The following is a 19,299-nucleotide window of genomic DNA, read 5'->3' as shown; positions in this document are numbered from 1 at the left end:
CACAATAAGAGGATATTATTGTCTATGTGCTTCTTTAAGATCAATCCAAACTCTGAAGAAAACTTTGAAACTTCCATTCATCTTTTGTCATCTGAGACCACCTTCTTGCTCCATAACTTCCACATGGTATTTTTCACTTCTATATTCCTCAGGGTATAAATCAGAGGGTTGATCAAAGGTGTTGCAAGTGTATAAAACACAGCTATCATCTTATCCATGGAGAAGGTGGTTGCAGGGCGAATGTATATAAATATGCAAGGACCAAAGAACAAGATGACCACGACAATGTGGGAGATACAGGTGGAGAGGGATTTTTTCCTCCCTTCAGCGCTGTGGTTTCTCAGAGAGTGCAAGATGATGGCATAGGATAACACCAGCATTAGAAAACTCTCTGTACAGATGGCCCCACTGTTGGAAACCAAGAGGAAGTTGGTTACATAGGTGTCTGTACAGGCAAGTTTCAACAAAGGCTGCAAGTCACAGAAGTAGTGATCAATTACATTGGGACCGCAGAAAGGCAGACTCAAGACTAGAAAAATCTGAGCTGATGAATGCACACAGGACCCCAACCAGGCCAGGGACATTAGCACACCACAGACTCGATGAGTCATGATGGTCGTGTAGTGTAGAGGCTTACAGATGGCCACATAGCGGTCAACAGCCATGAGGACAAGGATGAAGATCTCCAGGCAGCCAAAGAAATGGGATGTAAAGATTTGGATCATGCACTCACTGAAAGAGATAGTGGCATTCTTCAGAAGGGCATCAGCAATCATCCTAGGGGCTATGCATGTAGAGAAGCAGGCATCAGATAAGGATAAATGGAAAAGAAAGAAATACATTGGACTCCCAAGTGCCCTGCTGGTCTTGATGGTAACAATAATCAGAAAGGTCCCCCAACAAGGTCCCCAAATAGAACATCAAGAAGGTGGCAAACACTATTTTCTTCCTAACAGAATCTTGTGTCAACCCAAGCAGAATAAACTCAGTCACATTATTATTCAGTTGCATGATTTCATCAGTGAGGGGAAGGTGTGAGTGTTAAATGCTTAATCTGCAAAAAATAGAAAAGAATTAATTTGTGATGTGATGTGTGATTTTTAGGACTATTTTAAGTGAGATAAATATTCTTCATCATGGACAGTTTAGTTGTGGTTTCTTAACAAGTCACTTCAACACTTGATTTGTAATGACAAATTCATGGGGTCATTATGAGTCCCACATAAGATTGTGAAAAGTAGACTTTTCTGTAGCACTCTTCAAATGCAACTGTTTGTTAATTTTACATGATTCTCATTAATTTTGCTCAATGAATATTAAGTTAAGGAATACAATTCCATTTTATTAACTTAATTACTTTCCATGTTGATTTAATCGGGGTGGGGGGAGGAAGCATGTTTGGAGAGTGTATCAGTTGGCATTTTGGATATATTTTACTGCTTATGGAAGTTCATAATATAAATGTAAAAATTACAGCCCAGTCCCATCCCCTAAATATGTCTCCATATATCATTCATATATATATATACATATATATATATATTATGCTTGTTATACTTACTTATAGAAATGTTTATTTTTATTACTCTATAATATGATCCACTTCACTGTGCATTCCCGTCCACATGTGACAGCTTGAAAAGAGGAAGATAAAGCACTTTCAAATATAACGTCCTTATTGAAATAACTTTATGATATTCACTACTTGACATACACTAATGGAGAGAAGTGAATATTCTCCAATGGCTGATAATATCACAAATATTTGCAATCCCAGTTTTCTTTTTTCTCATTTCTGGAAACACCCTTCAAAACATGCGGAGTTCCAGAACTTACTTGTAAATTACAAGGGGTGTTCACTCAATAGTTTATATGTTTAAACTTTAAGAGCTTTGCTTAAGCATTTTAGAACTGAGGTCCTTTGAAGAGATGTCAGCAGGTAGCTCTTTTCAGGTCTAATCATGGTTGTAATCCCCACTATAATTTGTTTTATCTGGGTACCCGGAATCTCCACATTATTGTAACAGAACAAATATTCAGAAGAGAGAGAGGAACCTATAACTTTAGTCAAGAGGAACAGCAGATAGTCAGTAACTGCCTATATTCAAATTGCTTTCTGTCTTTGCAAAATCAATGATTATTCAACTTTGAAAAGTCATTTCCTTCAATGAAAAATTAGTAATTTTTCATGTGTGGAAAGAAATATTATCACTGACTTCACTTCATAGAACAAAATCTTTCCTCTAAGTTTTTATTGCTAATATGATGCTGAAAAGAACACCATTTGCAGGTAAATATATAAACCGAGTGTGACAGATTTAAATATAATTTGGAAAACGTCCCCCACTCTATCCTTCCTCAGCCCCACCCGTATCTTCAGTGCATCATCATGAAAGCTGCGAGCCAGCAAAGCACAAACTGATGAACCAAACAGACAATGATCCCTGTTTATTGCTTTTCTCCCCCTCAATAGATTTTCTTTTCCTCAAAGTAGTTGAATCACATATTATCTTCCTGCAAATAAAAACCCCTGCTCTAAAATGTCAAAGTTATTTAATATTTCTGGTATTTTAGAAAATAGTCTCTTTAGACCGTGCAATCTTTGGCAAAGATCTTAAATGGTCAAGGAACTGTGTCTTGGGATTTCGGTCAGTGCAATAAACTCATCCTTTCCTTATGCATTTGGATGAGTGATCCATCATGAAGGATTTGTACTTGAAAATATGGCCTGTGATTGTGGCCACTCTTTTGAGTATACGGATTTTATTTTGTATGTTATCAATCTCTTGAAATTGTCTATTTCTAGAACAATTTTATTTATACATTAGGACATACACTTGTAAGATAAATTAAGAATCATAAATACATGTGTGTGTGTGTTAGTCACTCAGTCATGGCTGACTCTTTGCAAGTCCATGGACTGGCGCCTCTGTCCATGGAATTTTCCAGTCAAGAATACTGCAGTGGGTTGTCATACCCTTCTCTGGAGGACTGTCCCAACCTAATGATCAAACCCAGGTTTCCTGCCTTGCAGGCAGATTCTTTACCATCTGAGCCACCAGGGAAGCCCATAAATACACATGATTAATCATTAACTTGCAAATAATTGTGAGTTTTTATCAAATATTCACTCAATAGAGTATTCAGTAGTCTCCTTCCTTCCTTAATTGTAATTTTATTTCTAGTTATGCTGTCTTGAAATTCAGGACCCAACTGTCAAGAGCTCCTATGGCTGATTCATGTTGAGGTTTGACAGAAAACAACACAATTTTGTAAAGCAATTATCCTTCAATTAAAAAAAATAAACTAATTAAAAAAAGAAAAATAATCTCTTCTAAAAGCCATCAGCAATCCCTTTGAGATGAAGGAAATTCTCCAGTTCTCTAAGAGTTTCTTTTACAGCTTATCTTATACTATCACATATTATACTTAAAATCAAAATTGTCTGAGCTTCCTTTAGCTTCTTTCATAGATATAGAGTTTTTGAAGCCTTCAGGATTTTGCTGTCCCCAAATCCAAACCTGATGCCTTGCACAATGTACGTGCTTAATGAGTTTTTTTAATTTTATTTTTTGTCATTTATTTTTACTAGTTGGAGGCTAATTACTTTACAATAATGTAGTGGGTTTTGTCATACATTGACATGAATCAGCCATGGATTTACATGTATTCCCCATCCCGATCCCCCCTCCCACTTCCCTCTCTACCCAATCCCTCTGGGTCTTCCCAGTGCACCAGGCCCGAGCACTTGTCTCATGCATCCAACCTGGGCTGGTGATCTGTTTCACTATAGATAATATACATGTTTCGATGCTGTTGTACATGCTTAATAAGTGTTTTTAAGCTGAACCTTCGAAGTTACTTCTTGTAATAATCATCTGATTGTTTTAGTACTATTCTGATTAAAAACACATTCACATTATTAATTTGCTGTGGCCATCTGTATAGTATGTATGGTACGGTAAACAGATAAATGTGACCCCAACTTAAATATTTGAAAAAACAAAATTGCATAAATTTTAAATAATTTAATCAGCTCCACAACCCGGAGTAAAACATATTGTACTCAGAACAGCACCACTTGGCCCTGTAAGATTTTAGAACTTTGGCATGCCTAAGATGATCATTGTGAGTTTTCTACACTTTTTACATGAATCCTTGGCCCTTCAAGAATGCAAGGACAGCCTTGATATTCTTCCTATCCTTCTAGCATCAACGGGTATTTTTCTATACTTTTCTCCGTATGACCATATGTCGACTTTTCCCAGAAGTGTTGACATCTTAAATCAGATCCTCAAAGGTATCTGACACAAAAATGAATTGTAATAATCGAGAGACAAAACTGCACTGATAAAACAGCATTATCTTCTACTAACTACTGTACTTTAACTCTTCAAACAAGTTTGGCCAATTTTAGAACAGCTAAATTTCTCAAAACAGTAATAAAGGGATATTATTGTTATGCCCGATGTCCGAATCCGCGAGCGGGAAGAGAGAAGGCTTCCAAGACAATGCAACTCGCAGGAAGGGAAGTTTATTACTGACTCGAGTCAGGACTCCCTGCACAACCAATGCAGTGGTGTGGGTCAGATAGCCCCGAGCCCAAGCTGTTACACAAACTTATAGAATAAGAAGCGGATTGGTTACACGTTTGCAAAACAATTTCATTGGTCAATACTTTCGCGCCGGCGGGACTTTCCTGGGGGTTTCCACCCAGTTCCTAAATTCCTAATTGGCAAACATCGGTGAAAGCTAATTGGTCCTAATTGGCAAACAGTGGTCATTGTTAAGCGAAAGCTACCTGATAGTAGGAAGGCCTACTCCTAATCTAAGTTGCGTTACTTCCGCTCGCCTCACATTCCCCCCTGTCTGTTGTTCAAGGAGAGGAATCTTCCGCTTTTCCATCTTGGGCCACTGACACTATAAGTGGACCCAGGAGGGTGGAAATTAAGGTAGTTGAAAACAAGACTCAAACCATCTCTGCTGGGCTTCCCGTTCTCTTTCTAATTAAGACCACCTCAGATAAGGAAGTCAAAGACTTCTCTAAATGACTGATTGATTCTCTTACCACTCTTGTATGGTCCGCATAGAAACCTCGCAGACCCTACCCTGTTGGAGAAAAATCAAGTCATCTACAGCAGCTTGTAGGAAAACCCTTGGCCTTGCAGAGATAGTAAAGCTTGATTCACCCATATCTGAGGTACTTGGCCCTGTGGGTTGCGCCACACTCGGGTCTACCAAATCTCTGTTTCCTACGTCCCATTCCCGGGGCCCATCACAAGAGGTTACACAGCTTCAGCTCCTGCAATAATCAGCAGGAGAATTAGGAGACCTCCCGGCAGACGAGTACGGGTGAGGTCTTGCCTTCCATTATGCTCCTGTTCTTCCGGTGTGGCTTGCCGCACGTGATTGCAGTGAACCCAGGGTCCAATCCCGTCGACCTTTACAGCAGTAGGAGTGGTAAGGAAAACAACATAAGGGCCTTTCCATCTAGGTTCTAATACACACAGGAGGGGTCTTCCATACAGAATCTCAAAAGGGCAGCTTATAAGGGGTGTTACGTGGCTGAAAGAGTTTGAAGAGAAGGAGGGTCACCCAGTCCCCGCCAGTCTCTATTGCCAACTTCGTTCTGATTCATTTTCTCAACCTGTCCTGAGCTCTGGGGATTATATTCACAATATAACTTCCATTTCATCCCCAGAGCTTAGGCTAGCCCTTGTACAATCTGGCTCACAAAGGCAGGTCCGTTATCAGAGCCCATAATCACCGGCAGCCCATACCTAGGCACTATTTCCTCTAAAATCTTTTTAGCAACCACTATTGCTGTCTCTCCCATAGCGGCGAAGGCTTCCACCCACCCTGAGAAGGTATCTACCAGAACCAACAGATAGCGATACCTGTTCTTGCCTGGCCTTACCTCAGTGAAATCTATCAGCTTATAAGGGGTGTTGCCCTGGCGCTTCCCCTCGGTACCTCGTTCCTGTGTGCTGCTTTTTTCTCCTGTCCTCATCAGCTGGCACGTTTTGCAAGCCTGGATTATCTCTCGTTCAGTTGTATTTTATCAACACGCAGATTCAGTCCATACCCAAGCTTCTTCTTCAGAGACTCTGGCATCTCAGGGGGAGGAGGGCGAGGGAGCCTGAAGTAGACCTTCACAGAGTGCAGTCAGAGTGCCGATCATGATGATGCGGGCAAAGAGCCTCTTCCATACACCTCTAAATCCAAGTCTCTTGAGGACCTGAGAGGTTCTGCTACCTTTCTCTTTATTCAACACTGACACCACGGAATCAGCAACAGTACGTTCAAAGCAGGATCTGTCTCATCCAAAGAGGAGCAACCCCCTTGTATACATTTTGGGAGCTGCATCCCTCAGAGTGTAACCTGGTTGGTTTTGAATTCAAACCTTAGCAGCTTCCATAGGAGCCAGAGCAATGTTCATCACTGGCAGAGGCAGCCAAATACAGTGATGTGCGCCACAGATAGGCATTTTCTTCTCCAACCATGTTGCTGTACAAAACCTTGAAGACTTCATAAAAGCCAAACTTGCAGAGCCCCTGCAGGGAGTAGCCAATGAGGCTTGGGGCCCATCCTTTGGCCAAACCACGGAAACCATCCTCTTTGAGTGTAACTGAAAATCCATTAAGAATGCCCTTGTACTTCTGTGGGTCCGCCTGCATACGGCATTTCGCCAGATCCAGAGGAACAACAGCAGTGTGTGTCAGACCACAACTTAAGACCCCACCAAAGCCACACAGTGCATAAAACTTCACAGAGCCATATTCTACCGCGGCAGCTCCCACTTTCCTTTGCCCATCTTTTACATAGCTGCTTCCATCGGTGAACCATACTAGCTCACTGTTGTCTAGGGGTACATCAGTTAAGTCTTTTCGTGCCGCCACGGCCTCCGCCAGTATCTCGCTGCAATCATGGAGCTACATACAGCTGGAATGGCTTATTTGGGTTAGGCAGGGCAAGGGCTGGGGCTTCTAGTAGGGCCCGTCTGAGTATCTGGAAAGCCTGTTTCATTGGCTCAGTCCAAGTCCAGTTTGGGGTCTCTCTACTTCCCTCATACAAGGGCCGGGCCTTCTCAGCAAACCCCATGATCCACAGTCTGCAATATCCAACAGTCCCCAGAAACTCTTTCACTTGGCGGGGGGTCTTGGGCTCTGTTATCTGCAATATTGTTTCCTTCATGGCCTGGGTTAGCCACCTTTGCCCCTGCCTGATCTTATACCCCAAACAGGTGACCTCTTGCCGGGCTATTAATTGTGCACCAGAAGGACCTCTGGGTGGCAAGTCCAATATTCGTAGAGGTCCTCACTCAGAGCCTCTTGAACCTCTGTGGGATTACCAGTTGGCCTTCCCCCTCGGTCCACTCAAAGGCAAATACCTCCTGGCTCTGGGCCGCCAGAGGTAGGCTGAAAAAGGCATCTTTCAAGTCCAACACAATGTACCAAGTGTACTCAGGCAGCAAACTGCTCAGGAGGGTATATGGGTTAGAGACAGTGGGGTGTATGTCACTCACCCGTTTGTTGACTTTTCGCAGGTAATCTGTCCCCCCTAGCTTCTTCACCGGCAGTAAGGGGGTGTTCCAAGGGGATTGACACCGCTTGAGAATCCCAGCATCCATGAGACGTCGAATGTGGAGAGTGATCCCCCGCCGAGCTTCCTGGCTCATGGGGTACTATCTCACCCTCACAGGAGTTGCCTAGGCCTTTAGCTCGATGATGACTGGATGTCTGTTTGGCCAGTCCCATCCCTGCCGTTTCAGCCCAGGCCAACGGGTATTTATTCATCTCTTAAGGCTAGGGATAAGACATGTATCGGCTGTCCAAGTCCATAACCATTCTCTCCCCAAGAGTTCTCACCTACTTAAGCCTCTCTAGAAGAGACAGATGTTTTCAATAGCCCACCACTGATCAGCAAAGTAAAGTGCCACAGCTGTGAGTGAGTAACTTTCTGGGTCTAATCTCCACCATAGAGAGGTACACAGCCTACATTTGACAGGCTAATTCCAGATTTTCAGGGTCCCCATACCTCAGATCCAACATGTAATCTTCAGCAGAATTTTCCAGTTCCTCATAACTGCAATTATCCAACATATCCACAGGGAATGCCATCAGCCACAACATGTCTCTTCCAAGTAGAGGGGCTGGGCATTCTGGTATCACCAAAAACGAATGGGACTCCTGGTGGGTCCCCAGATCTTTTTGTCCCTGTGGCTCCTTGCACCAAGCTTGTCTACCATGCAGCCAACAGGTTTCCCTTCCACATATATGGTTACCCAGGATTCGGGGAGGGGTGCCGAGTCTTGACTCCCCTAGTCACTGTCTTCCCCCGCATATAGAACTTGAGTTCCAGGGGAAATTCTCTGTCTCTGGGTCATACTTCTCCTCAGGTCCCTCTTAGGGCACTTGTTTTTCCAGTGCCCCTGTTCTCTGCAGTAGGCACACTGATCTTTCTTTAGGGCCTGCTTTTTTGGTTTCTCCTTTTTTCTCGTCCAGGGGTCTCGAGGTTCCCTCAATTCTGTCTGGGCTAGCTCCCTCTAGTTCTTCCGCTTTCCCCTCATTCTATATTCTCTATCTTCCTTCCTGATCTTCTCAGCTAATTCCCTTTCCTCCCGTCGAATTCGTTCTTCCCTTTCTTCTGGGGTCTCCCTATACCTTTTCAGCTGCTTTCAATAAATATCGTCTGTTTTGTAATTTCTTCCTAATATCTGGGGCTGCCTGATTTACAAATGCTAACAGAACTGCAGCACGTGACTCCTCAGCCTGGGGGTCCATAGGTGTATATTGCCTGAAAGCTTCCATTAGCTTCTCTAGGAAGGCTGCCGGGCTCTCAGTGGAACCTTTGCCAAATTTGTCAGCTTTCTTGCTGTGGCCCGCAGGCCTGCCATCAGAGTCTGGCGGTACACTCGGAGACGCTCCCTACCTTCCGCTCGCTCAAAATCCCAGTTAGACCGCAACAGAAGAAACCCCTCGTCCACGAGATGAGGCTGGGCGGTTGGCCTCCCGTTGACCCCTGGGACCCATTTCCGTGCTTCTGCCAGAATTCGCTCCTGCAACAGTTGCTGACAATCATAGTGAAAGGAGAGTTTCACCTGGTTGGGCTCTAGTTACTGAGGCTCACTTATTGTAGGGCCTTCAAAGTCCGCCAGAGTGTAGCCCTGGCCGGGACTCATCAATTGCCCCAGAACCATTTGCCTGTTCACTGAAACTCCTGCCTGAAAAGAGTCTAATTAAAAACCAGAGACAATGCTGGCACACACACAAACACGGACAAACACGGAGAGCCGAAGACAAACACACAGACAGACAAACATCGGCCGACAACACAGTTTCGGGCCCCCTGACCAGACCAGACCAGACTCGGGATCAGGAGAGGAATTCTCTTTCCCACAGAGCCGGCTGCCTTCCAGCGTGCTCGCTGGCCTCGGCCTTACGCCGGCTAGAGAAAGCTTTCTCCTGTGCCAGATACCTCCCTTGCTTTACAGCAGGGCCCCGGAATTACTCTGGACTTTCCCTGTGCCAGATACCTCCCCTTGCTTTATAGCAGGGCCCCGGAATTACTCTGGACTTTCCCTGTGCCAGATACCTCCCCTTGCTTTACAGCAGGGCCCCGGAATTACTCTGGGCTTCCTGTCTTGAGACAATGCTGGCACACACACCAAAGACAAACACACGGACAGTTAACACAGCGCTGGGTTTTTGGGCCCCCTGAGTTTTCCTGAGCACCGGTGCTATTATCTATCCTTCCCTTCTGTCCTGGAAGTGTTCTCTTCCCCCGGTAAAGGGATCCCGGACGAGCCCCCAAATGTTATGCCCGATGTCCGAATCCACGAGCGGGAAGAGAGAAGGCTTCCAAGACAATGCAGCTCGCAGGAAGGGAAGTTTATTACAGACTCGAGTCAGGACTCCCTGCACAACCAACGCAGTGGTGCGGGTCAGAGAGCCCCGAGCCCAAGCTGTTACACAAACTTATAGAATAAGAAGCGGATTGGTTACACATTTGCAAAACAATTTCATTGGTCAATACTTTCGCGCCGGCGGGACTTTCCTGGGGGTTTCCACCCAGTTCCTAATTTCCTAATTGGCAAACATCGGTGAAAGCTAATTGGTCCTAATTGGCAAACAGTGGTCATTGTTAAGCAAAAGCTACCTGATAGTAGGAAGGCCTACTCCTAATCTAAGTTGCGTTACTTCTGCTCACCTCACATGATGTTGAGTTGGGAGCTAAAAGAGATGAGCTGAAAGAAAAATCACACAGAAAAGGTGATGAACAAAAGAGAGTGAAGCACGAGGTGTCATGTTGATCCTTCTACCTGACGGGGTTGTGTGTGCTTAATACTTTAGTCATGTCCGACTCTTTGCAACCCCATGGACTGCAGCCCGCCAGCCTCCTCTGTCCACAGGATTCTCCAGACAAGAAATTGGAGTAAGTTGCCATGCCCTCCTCTGAGGGATCTTCCCAAACCAGGAATCAAACCTCCGTCTCCCACATTGCAGGCAGATTCTTTACCATCTGAGCCCCCAGAGAAGCCCTTCTACCTGACAAATCTGTTTTATTGCAGAAGCCACAGTGAAAAGTTTGTTTCCTTAGGACTCTCTAAAACTATACCACCCTCTCTGATTGGTTTCTCTTTCACTTCTATCTTTAGGAAACTCTCTATATTCATTTAATTTCTATGAAAAATGTACCTTTCTCTGTGGGAAGGTGAACAGATCTACCCAAGGTTCTTTATCCCTCAAAAGCCTAAATTAGAGAAAGATGGAAATTTCCCCCCACATATATGGCACATTACCCTTCACCTTCATTATGCAATTATTAACTTTCACTTTGTTATGTTTCCTCTGAATCTTCCATCAGGTGTGGTTATTCGTTGTTTCAAAATAAATCTGGATGCATATCAACTACAAGTTATATTCTTAAAATATCATTTTAGAAACATGCAAAGAGTAATACTTTTAATCTGTGATATACAGCAATCTATTTAAAGCTGTCTCTTGGATGTGGAGTGGCTGGCATTCTCCAAGAAGCTTATGTCACAGTCATTATCTGTATTAGTTTCTATTTCCTTCTTCAAGGGAAAAAGTCATATGGAAATATATTTTTTTAAATTTGTTAAATTATTCTGCATGATGCCTTTCTCAGTGCAATCATGTAAGTAATCTCTCACTTACCTGATAGAACCCTCTAAATTAGTGTCAAATCTTTCCATCCTTTTTCAAAACAGCCTTCTCTTGGAATGCTGAGAAAAAATAAACCTTTCTGCATTCTAAAGGGAATATTTTAAGACATAATGACGTTATGTATTAGCATTTAGTAGTATTTCCTAAAGTTCCCCTTCCTTTCTCATGACTAACATCCCCAATGTTGTAATAGGTGTAGCTTTTGGTTTGTCCACTTAGCCAATAGAAAAATAAATTACCCTTCCTTATACTCAGGAAGGCATTAGGTGCCTTGGGCTCACCAAATTTACCAGAGAAAAAGAGGAAAATTCAAATGGATGGCAGGAAGAGTGACAGAGGAGAGGAAGAAAACAAGATTGACTTTAGTTAAAAAAAAAAAAAAAAAAAACAGTGGATCACAAAAAAGCTACTCTGCTCCACCCAGTGCTCTAGGGTGCTCCTTTGTTCTTTTTACTTTTTTTTTTTTTTTTTACTACAACCAAAGAGATTCAACATTTATTTTTTCATAAAAGCCCAGCAAATAAAACTATATACAAGATCCATGCAAGGAATCCAGTTACACACAAGACACATTTCAAACCTGGTAAAGACACAATCACCACAACAGCAGGGAATAAAACCGGTGAGACCAAGTATCCTTAGTGAGAAACATAACCATGTTTATACTTTGGATGCTCCTTGAATCCAATTCTCTGCCCAACAATGAGGCACTGGATCACCCACTCTTGTGCCACCACAGGCAGCTGCAATGCGTCAGCACACTTCCGCACAGAGGCTGGGCATGAGGGGTCCGTCACCACCACGGCAAACACCCCTAAAGCAATGTCTTTGTTATGGGCATGTGCATGGTGCTGCTTCACAGAGGCTGCCCCCACCCCAGTCATGAGGATCTCGGACCAGAGCTCCAGGAAATTCTGCTGTTGGTCTGATACCAAGGGTACCTTCAGAATCTGGAAAGGGTTTTCACGGGGGTGCCAATCCAGACTCCTTTGCCCCTCAAGGCTGCACCCAGCTGGCAGCAGGTAACTGCGGTAATTCTGGAGCTGGCTGGCATGGCAGCTGTCATGGACGCAGACAGGAGCCACAGAAGGAATCCCAGGGGCACAGGAAGTACTTCCGGGTTCGACAGCGCTGACGCGCAGTTAGGGGACACTGGTGGGCGGTGTTACTGGGCTTCACTGACCTCCTCAAGAATGTGGCCAGCTCCTGCTCGAAGCTGGCATTCTGTGTACCGCTTGTTGAAAGGAGGAGCTTGTACAAATTCCTCCTCTCCTCGCTGCTTCCTGCAGGACCATCTGGCAATTTGGAGCGGCTAGCCAGCTTCTCGCTTGCTGTGGCCTGGTGAGGAGAAAGGCGTACTCAGAAACAAGGTCTTGTTGAGGGGCAGAGGCCCTCTCTGCTCTTCCAGGGCAGAGCGCACCCGGGTTGTCGCCACTCTCAGGGGCTCACAAACTCTCCTGCCCCCGCCGCACCAGGCTTCTCAGCGGCAGATTTCCGGCCTCGCTTGGCAGGGGCCGCTCCTCTTCAGGGGTGACGAGCTTCCTTTGGCCAGAGGGCCCCCGCGGAGGCACGAGGGCTCTCCGGGACCTTTCGGGTAGGGGTGGCGCTGCTGCTGCTGGACGTGGTGCGGTGGCTGGGGAGTTGACATTACCTCGCCGTCCCCGTCTCCCGTCCACCACACTGTCCAAGCTGCCGCCTGCTGCCTTGGTGCGGGGCGTTCCCGCCTCCCATGGGCCCAGGCCACACCGCTCTCGCAGTCTGCTTCCTTGCTCCAAGGACAGCATGACAGCCATCCGCTTGGGCCACTTCCTTTGGCCTTCTTTCTCAAGGCTCTGATGCTCTCCAGACTCCTTCTGTGCCGTCTTACCACTCCTGCCCTGAGATACCCATCCTCCGAGAGGCGGGCACGTCGGTGTCCAGGGGGATGGGGCCACACAGCAGGATCTCTGCCCAACACGCCAGTCTCGGGCCCATCATCAGAGAGCAGCTTACACTTCCCGGCTCCGACATCTGGTGTGACTTTTCCGGAGTAAAAATAGCCATTGGATGACCACTTGGCTACAACACGGAGCCCCACAAAGCTGTTCCCTGCAGAGGAGGCATCTAAGCCTTCTGAAGGGCCAGCAGCAGTCTGGAATGGAACCTCGGGAGAGTCGCGTGGACGCAAAGCACCAGCACCCGCGTCTGCCCGTCTGCTTGAGCCTGGCGCGCGAGGGACACGGGTGAAGGATTTATCGTCCGGCGACGTGCTAGGTGAAATGTCCTCTATGGCCAGGGGGCCAGGCACAGCTGCCTCCCTGGTTCCAGTGGTCCGAGAAGGCGGGCGGCCCCTTGGCCTCGCCCACGAGGCGTGACTGGAGCCTTCGCTGCCTGTCTGATGCCAAGGCCCGCATCACCATGCCCCTCACACACTGGCGTCCCTGTCTGACTGACCCCTTTCTAGGACTCGGCTTCCCTGGGCCTCCTCGGGAGCTGGGCAAGGCACACTCGGCAGGCTCTGTCCCGCTGGTTTTCCCTTTGGGTTGAGCGGCCCCTCTCCCGGGGCTGCCGCTGCTGAGCATGGCGGACAGGCTCGGCCCGCTTGACGTGCGTGTGAGCTGGAGGCCTTGGAGGAGAAGGAGCTGGAGTCCCCCCAGGTCACCTCAGGAGCCGCCGGTCTGTGAGGGGAGACTTCCGGTTCGCACTCCTGACTCTCTACGGTCGGAGGGCGCCCCTCTGTTCTTATTCGCTATCCCTTGTAAACTATCTGTAATTACATCTAGGGAAGGCACCAGGGTGCTTGAAACAAGATTTTATTTTGTGTGCTAGAGCTTTCCTTCACCAAGAAACCACAGATTTGCAACAAGTAGTCTGAGGATTAAAATGTATATGAACACTGAGTAGAAATCTCATCTGTTTCTAATTCATTTCCATTTGTTTTGATAACTAATAAAGAGACACTTATTCAGGAAAATATCTTATTAAAATAATTTTTCTTCACTATTGAGAAAAGTCACTATCTTTTATTTTCCTAATAGAATTACCAAAAATGGAGACTGGGAACTCCTGCCTAATTTTACCATAATGGAGACAGCCTGATTAAAAATGAAGTCAACAAAAAGGAAGCAGATCCAACCAATAGAAGAGACCCATTTTTATAATAAATTTTCAGCTGTAGAATTCACCCATTACCAAAAAATTTTACCATCTTTCATTTATTCATTTTATATTATTGCCTTTTTTTGCATGCACGCTTGCTCAGGTGTATCTACTCAGACATGCCTGATTCTTTGCAACCTCCGTGGACTGTAGCCTGCCACTCTTCTGTCCATAGAATTTTCCAAGCAAGAATCCTGGAGTGGGTTGTCATTTCCTACTCCATACTGCTTTTTGGCATTCATGTAATAACAAAATAAATCCTAGTAAACTTAGTACCATATCAAGAACTAAAATATTACCCATAATTAAACATTTTAAACACTTTCCTATCTGCTGTCCACCTTTTCTTAAAAGTAACATTTTAATTTTGTCCTAAAAATAAAACATTTTTATCTATATATATTTTCCCTGGCTTTGAATTTTACAGAACATAACATCCTATATGCAGACTTCTTGGAATTGCTTTTATTTTTTTATCCAGCCCTACTATATTTCATTTTGGTTGTTGAATTTAGCTGTAAATTCATTTCCATGGCCTTATCACACTCCATTATGGGATTATTTCAAAATGTGTTTATTCAATATCCAGTCAATAGATATTTGACTACTATCAACAGCAATTATGAACATAAAAATATGTTTCCTATGAGTGTAATTGATAGGTTTCAGGATGTGCCAGTATTAAGATTTACAAAATAATATCATAAATTTCAATAAGGAGTAAGGAGATGCAATCTAGTTATGTGCCAGAAAAGAAGACAAATAGAGTATTTGTGACCAGAGATGAAAACTTTCACAAGATTAGCAAAGAATTAAACAAAAGTATGTTCTCTTTTGTTGTTGTTGCTTCAATTAAGACCTTGGATAAAATTATAATCTCAAAACAACCTGAGTTCATAGCTTTCAATATCAATTTAAAAATGTCAATTCTTAACCTCTTTTTCCTTGTCATTTGTAAGACAATTTTTTCAACACTAACGTGGACCAGAGTCCTGTGAAGGAAAGAAAATTTCTTTGAGGCAGAAAGACTTATTCTTATTTATTAGATATCATTAAAATATGTGATCTATACAATTATATCAGTGGTTTATGATGTTTCTATCAATATGGAAAATATTTATAAAAGTATTTCCATACGCCTGCATGCATACTTCGGTTAAAGACCACTTTTAGAATTTAGAAGAAGAGGCATTATAATGAAGGACCTTTATTAGAGTGTTGCATGATATCATAGTTCTTTGCTTAACAGAATATGGCCTAGATTCAAAACCCTAACCAAGTAGAATAATATATCCTGTTGTTTAAATGATGTGATGTATCATATTTACTTTCCCATCGACTTGTTAAACAGCTCTATAAATAGATTAACTTCCAGGACCTTGAGTCCTAAGTAAACCCAGTACCTGGTACCATATAATGGCAGGCACTGTCTGCAAGGACTTTAACCTATGACAGATTCCTGACACTGAGTGAAGGACTCAAAAAGATATATAACCTTTATTCTATTACATAAATCAGAAATTCAACATGAGTTGGTGGGCAAGAGGTGAATAGGTGAAGTGTAGAGGATCTTTAGGGCAGTGCAAACACTCTTTATGACACTATTGATATAATGATGGATGTATATCAAAAGTATATCATTATACTTTTCTCCAAATTCATGAAATATACAACCACAGGAGAGACCCTAAGGTAAACTATGGACTTTGGGTTATTATGTGTCAATGTAAGTTCATCATTTGTTTGGAACAACCAAGTCTAGGAGAAGTTGATAATGGGAGTTCCTACAGATGAGTACAGGTAGGGTATATGAGAAACCTGTACATTCCTTTCAACTAAACTGTGAACTTAAAACTGTTCTAAAAAAAAAAAAAAAAAAGCCTTTATTAAATTTAATCCAATGTATTTACACCCTGATGTAGAGACTTCTACATGAAAATGCCAGGTGTTTCTCTAGAATGTAATTGCTTGGAGTCATGAGCTACATTGAGGCAAGGACTATGACATATTCTTTAGATCCGCCTTACTTACAGATGCCCTGGGGCTCCAGTTCCTGCCTTTGGCTCATGAAGCAGGTCAGGAAAAGTGCATTCTCTGAAGTTACGGCAAACCGTGGTCACTGCCCCCTTCCAATGCAGTCCCTCGGTGTCCGTGGATGATGCAATGTTTTAATTATTCAGAACACTTGGTGACAAAACTTTATCCACACTAATGGACACTTTGGTTTATCAACTCTCCAATGACAACTTCTTTTAGCAACAGTGGTTTCTTGGAAAAAAGCTTTGGAGCTGAATCCTACTATCAAGCTACTGAAAATGGCTCCTGTAGCAGGCTGCAATTCCCCCAACATAATAAAAGGTTCTCTGAAGACGTTACATCAGCCACCTTGAATGGTGCCTTTGTCTCTTGTGCCCTGCGCAGTCAGGGGTGGAGACCAAGGCCCCTTTCCTTTCTCCCCATCTGTAAGTTCATGCCCACTCTCTGCTTTCATGCAGCGCATTTTCCTAAGATCACTCTTCTCCCACTTCCTGTCACTCAGGTCATGGGCCCAGAGCCATCTTCACATTCAAGACATGGTGTCCCTTTGTGAAGTGTTCTTTGTCTACATACATGGCACCTAAGGCTAACCTTTCAATGTGTAGTCAATTATTTCTCATATTTGAGTATCTTTCAAAAGATTGTTAAATAGGGACTTTGTGAAGTTCAGTTTCATGCTTGGTCTTCAGCCAAAATTATTTATCACCTTAGAATTCAGCATTTGAAGGGTAGAAGAGCTAAATGCCTACATTAGTGTCATTTGTGACCTCTCTGCCCCTCTGGGACATGACAGCATAATTTACTGCCACGTACAATCTCCATAATGATGCGTCCACAACCCCGTCACAGGATTCAGATTTATGTTAATACACACGTATGCGTACTCAGTCTGTCAGGCATGTCCGACTCTGTCCCCATGGACTCCAGTCCTCCAGACTCCTCTGTCCATGGAATTCTTCAGGCCAAAATACTAGAGTGAGCTGCCATGTCCTACCTCAGGGGTTCTCCTGACCCAGGGATCACAACCAGGTCTCTTGTCTCCTTCATAAGCAGGGAGATTCTTTATCACTGTGCTCCCAGGAAGCACTAAGAGAACATTTACTCTCAAATATTGGTGAATATTTTAGGTGTGACTCGGAGACAATATCTCCTTATTCATTTCAATTTTTTTTCACTTCAGGTTCTTGCTGCAAATTAATTAGCAAAATTACTCAATAGAACTTTCACAGTTCTGTGATATTTAATTGGGTGTGTGTGCATAAACACACACACACACACACAGAAAATCCTTTAAAATATATGACATTTATCTCTAAAAATTTGCTTTTTGTTTGGTTTGGAGATTTTTGTATAATGATGATCATTGGAAGGGGTGTCTGTGAATTCTTCTAATGAGATATTGGAAAATAGCTACTAGAATTGAGCAGGAAGAGGAGAAAGAAAACTTAGGACATAGAATCGATCAGGTTAATAATGCATGGCCTTTAACAGGGAAGGCTAATAAGTTCTTCTTGGAACTAACTGAGGGTGGCAGATGCTCTAGGTACAACATCTGGTGCCTACAAACATTTCGAGAATGATCTTTCTGCATTGTTTCTCACCAGGGCATTCTGTAACAGAAATTGGCCTGGTGTTCCCAGATACTGAAATGTGACTGAAGAACTGACAGCTGCCAAGATTTCCATTCTTGCTGTGGGATGTTGGAGAGGGATGCTGGCCCATCTGAGAATGTAGGGAGACCACTGTAACATCAGTGGTGTGCGGTAAAGCTAACTCAGCATGGGTGATCATCTGAACCAGAACTGAGGAACATTTTGTGGTGACCCAGCCTTCTGGGAACATGTGGTGAGAACTCCTTCCCCCAACTGGGTCATAAAAATCCAGTATAGTGTGCCCTCAGATTAGACTGGCTTTTGATTAGATTTGAAGTCTTCCGGAGTTGACTTTTGGTCATTTTGATGTTATCCCCGGCAAACTCTAACCTCAGGGCCTGCAAGTTCAATATATTTTGGCATGTCTAAAAATTAGTCTAAAAACTAATTATTGAATGTCACTATTGTATTCTAGAATCCTTAATTCCACTTAGGGAACAGAGAAAACTAAAAGGAATGACTAGGACTGACTCAGGTTTGAGTGGATTATATTGTGACCTGGGTCTTTGCTAGATCGTCATGTTCTGTGATCTTCATTAATGAGCAATATATTATTCAGAAATTATAGTTTTAGATGTAATCCATTAACTTAATATATATAAGTAAGGCACTGAATTACTGAAGAATCATCATAACATTTGAGAAGAGCACAGAAAGAAGAAGCTACTTCATATTTATTTGAAGATAAAGCAGGGTTGTATGGTATATTGTAATATACTTAGTACCATGATTGGTAAATGATAAAATCACAATGCAATGACCAGGGGAGAAATATTGATGTTTGAGGGCACTGATTCTGGAGTCAGAAAATATGGTCCACATTCTGGCTTCACCGCTCACTTGCTGTACAACCTTGGCTATGTTGCCTCAAGTCTGTGAGAATCAGTTCTCTGATTTGTAAAATAGAGTCCATTATGGCATTATTCTAGTGCCTGGAGAAGGTAGGTGTGGACAATGAATAATGAGAGTAAAAGGGAGAAACGTATTTCACATGGAGACACCATTTAAAAAGAGAAGAAAAAAAAAAAGCCTAAGGGAACATAGCATTAATGAAGTAGCTCTCTTTTAAGCTCTTTATTTAGCAGGTTATTAAGAGCCAAATGCTGGAAAATGAACAAATGGGGGGAAAAAAAGACACAAAAAACACAACAGACAAACAAAAAACCCATAAGTTCCCTGAGATCCCAGAAATACTTGAAGTCAAATAACCACTAGTTATAAATCATGTGTTGCTTTTTCAGGTCTTCTAACTCTTAGCTAGAGCTCATATCAGCAGCTGACAC

At 43.4% G+C, this 19,299-nt stretch overlaps 2 pseudogenes; both read right to left on the bottom strand.

Annotated features, from left to right (window-relative positions):
- Positions 1-77: 77 nt before the first annotated feature.
- LOC136175277 (olfactory receptor 4C16-like) lies at positions 78-1,011 on the bottom strand (annotated as a pseudogene).
- Positions 1,012-11,827: 10,816 nt separating this feature from the next.
- On the bottom strand, positions 11,828-16,827 carry LOC136174466 (TP53-binding protein 1 pseudogene; annotated as a pseudogene).
- Between the last annotated feature and the right edge of the window lie 2,472 nt (positions 16,828-19,299).

This window comes from Muntiacus reevesi, chromosome 9, assembly GCF_963930625.1.
Source record: "Muntiacus reevesi chromosome 9, mMunRee1.1, whole genome shotgun sequence".
NCBI lineage: Eukaryota > Metazoa > Chordata > Mammalia > Artiodactyla > Cervidae > Muntiacus > Muntiacus reevesi.
This window is presented reverse-complemented; position numbering and strand designations above follow the sequence as displayed.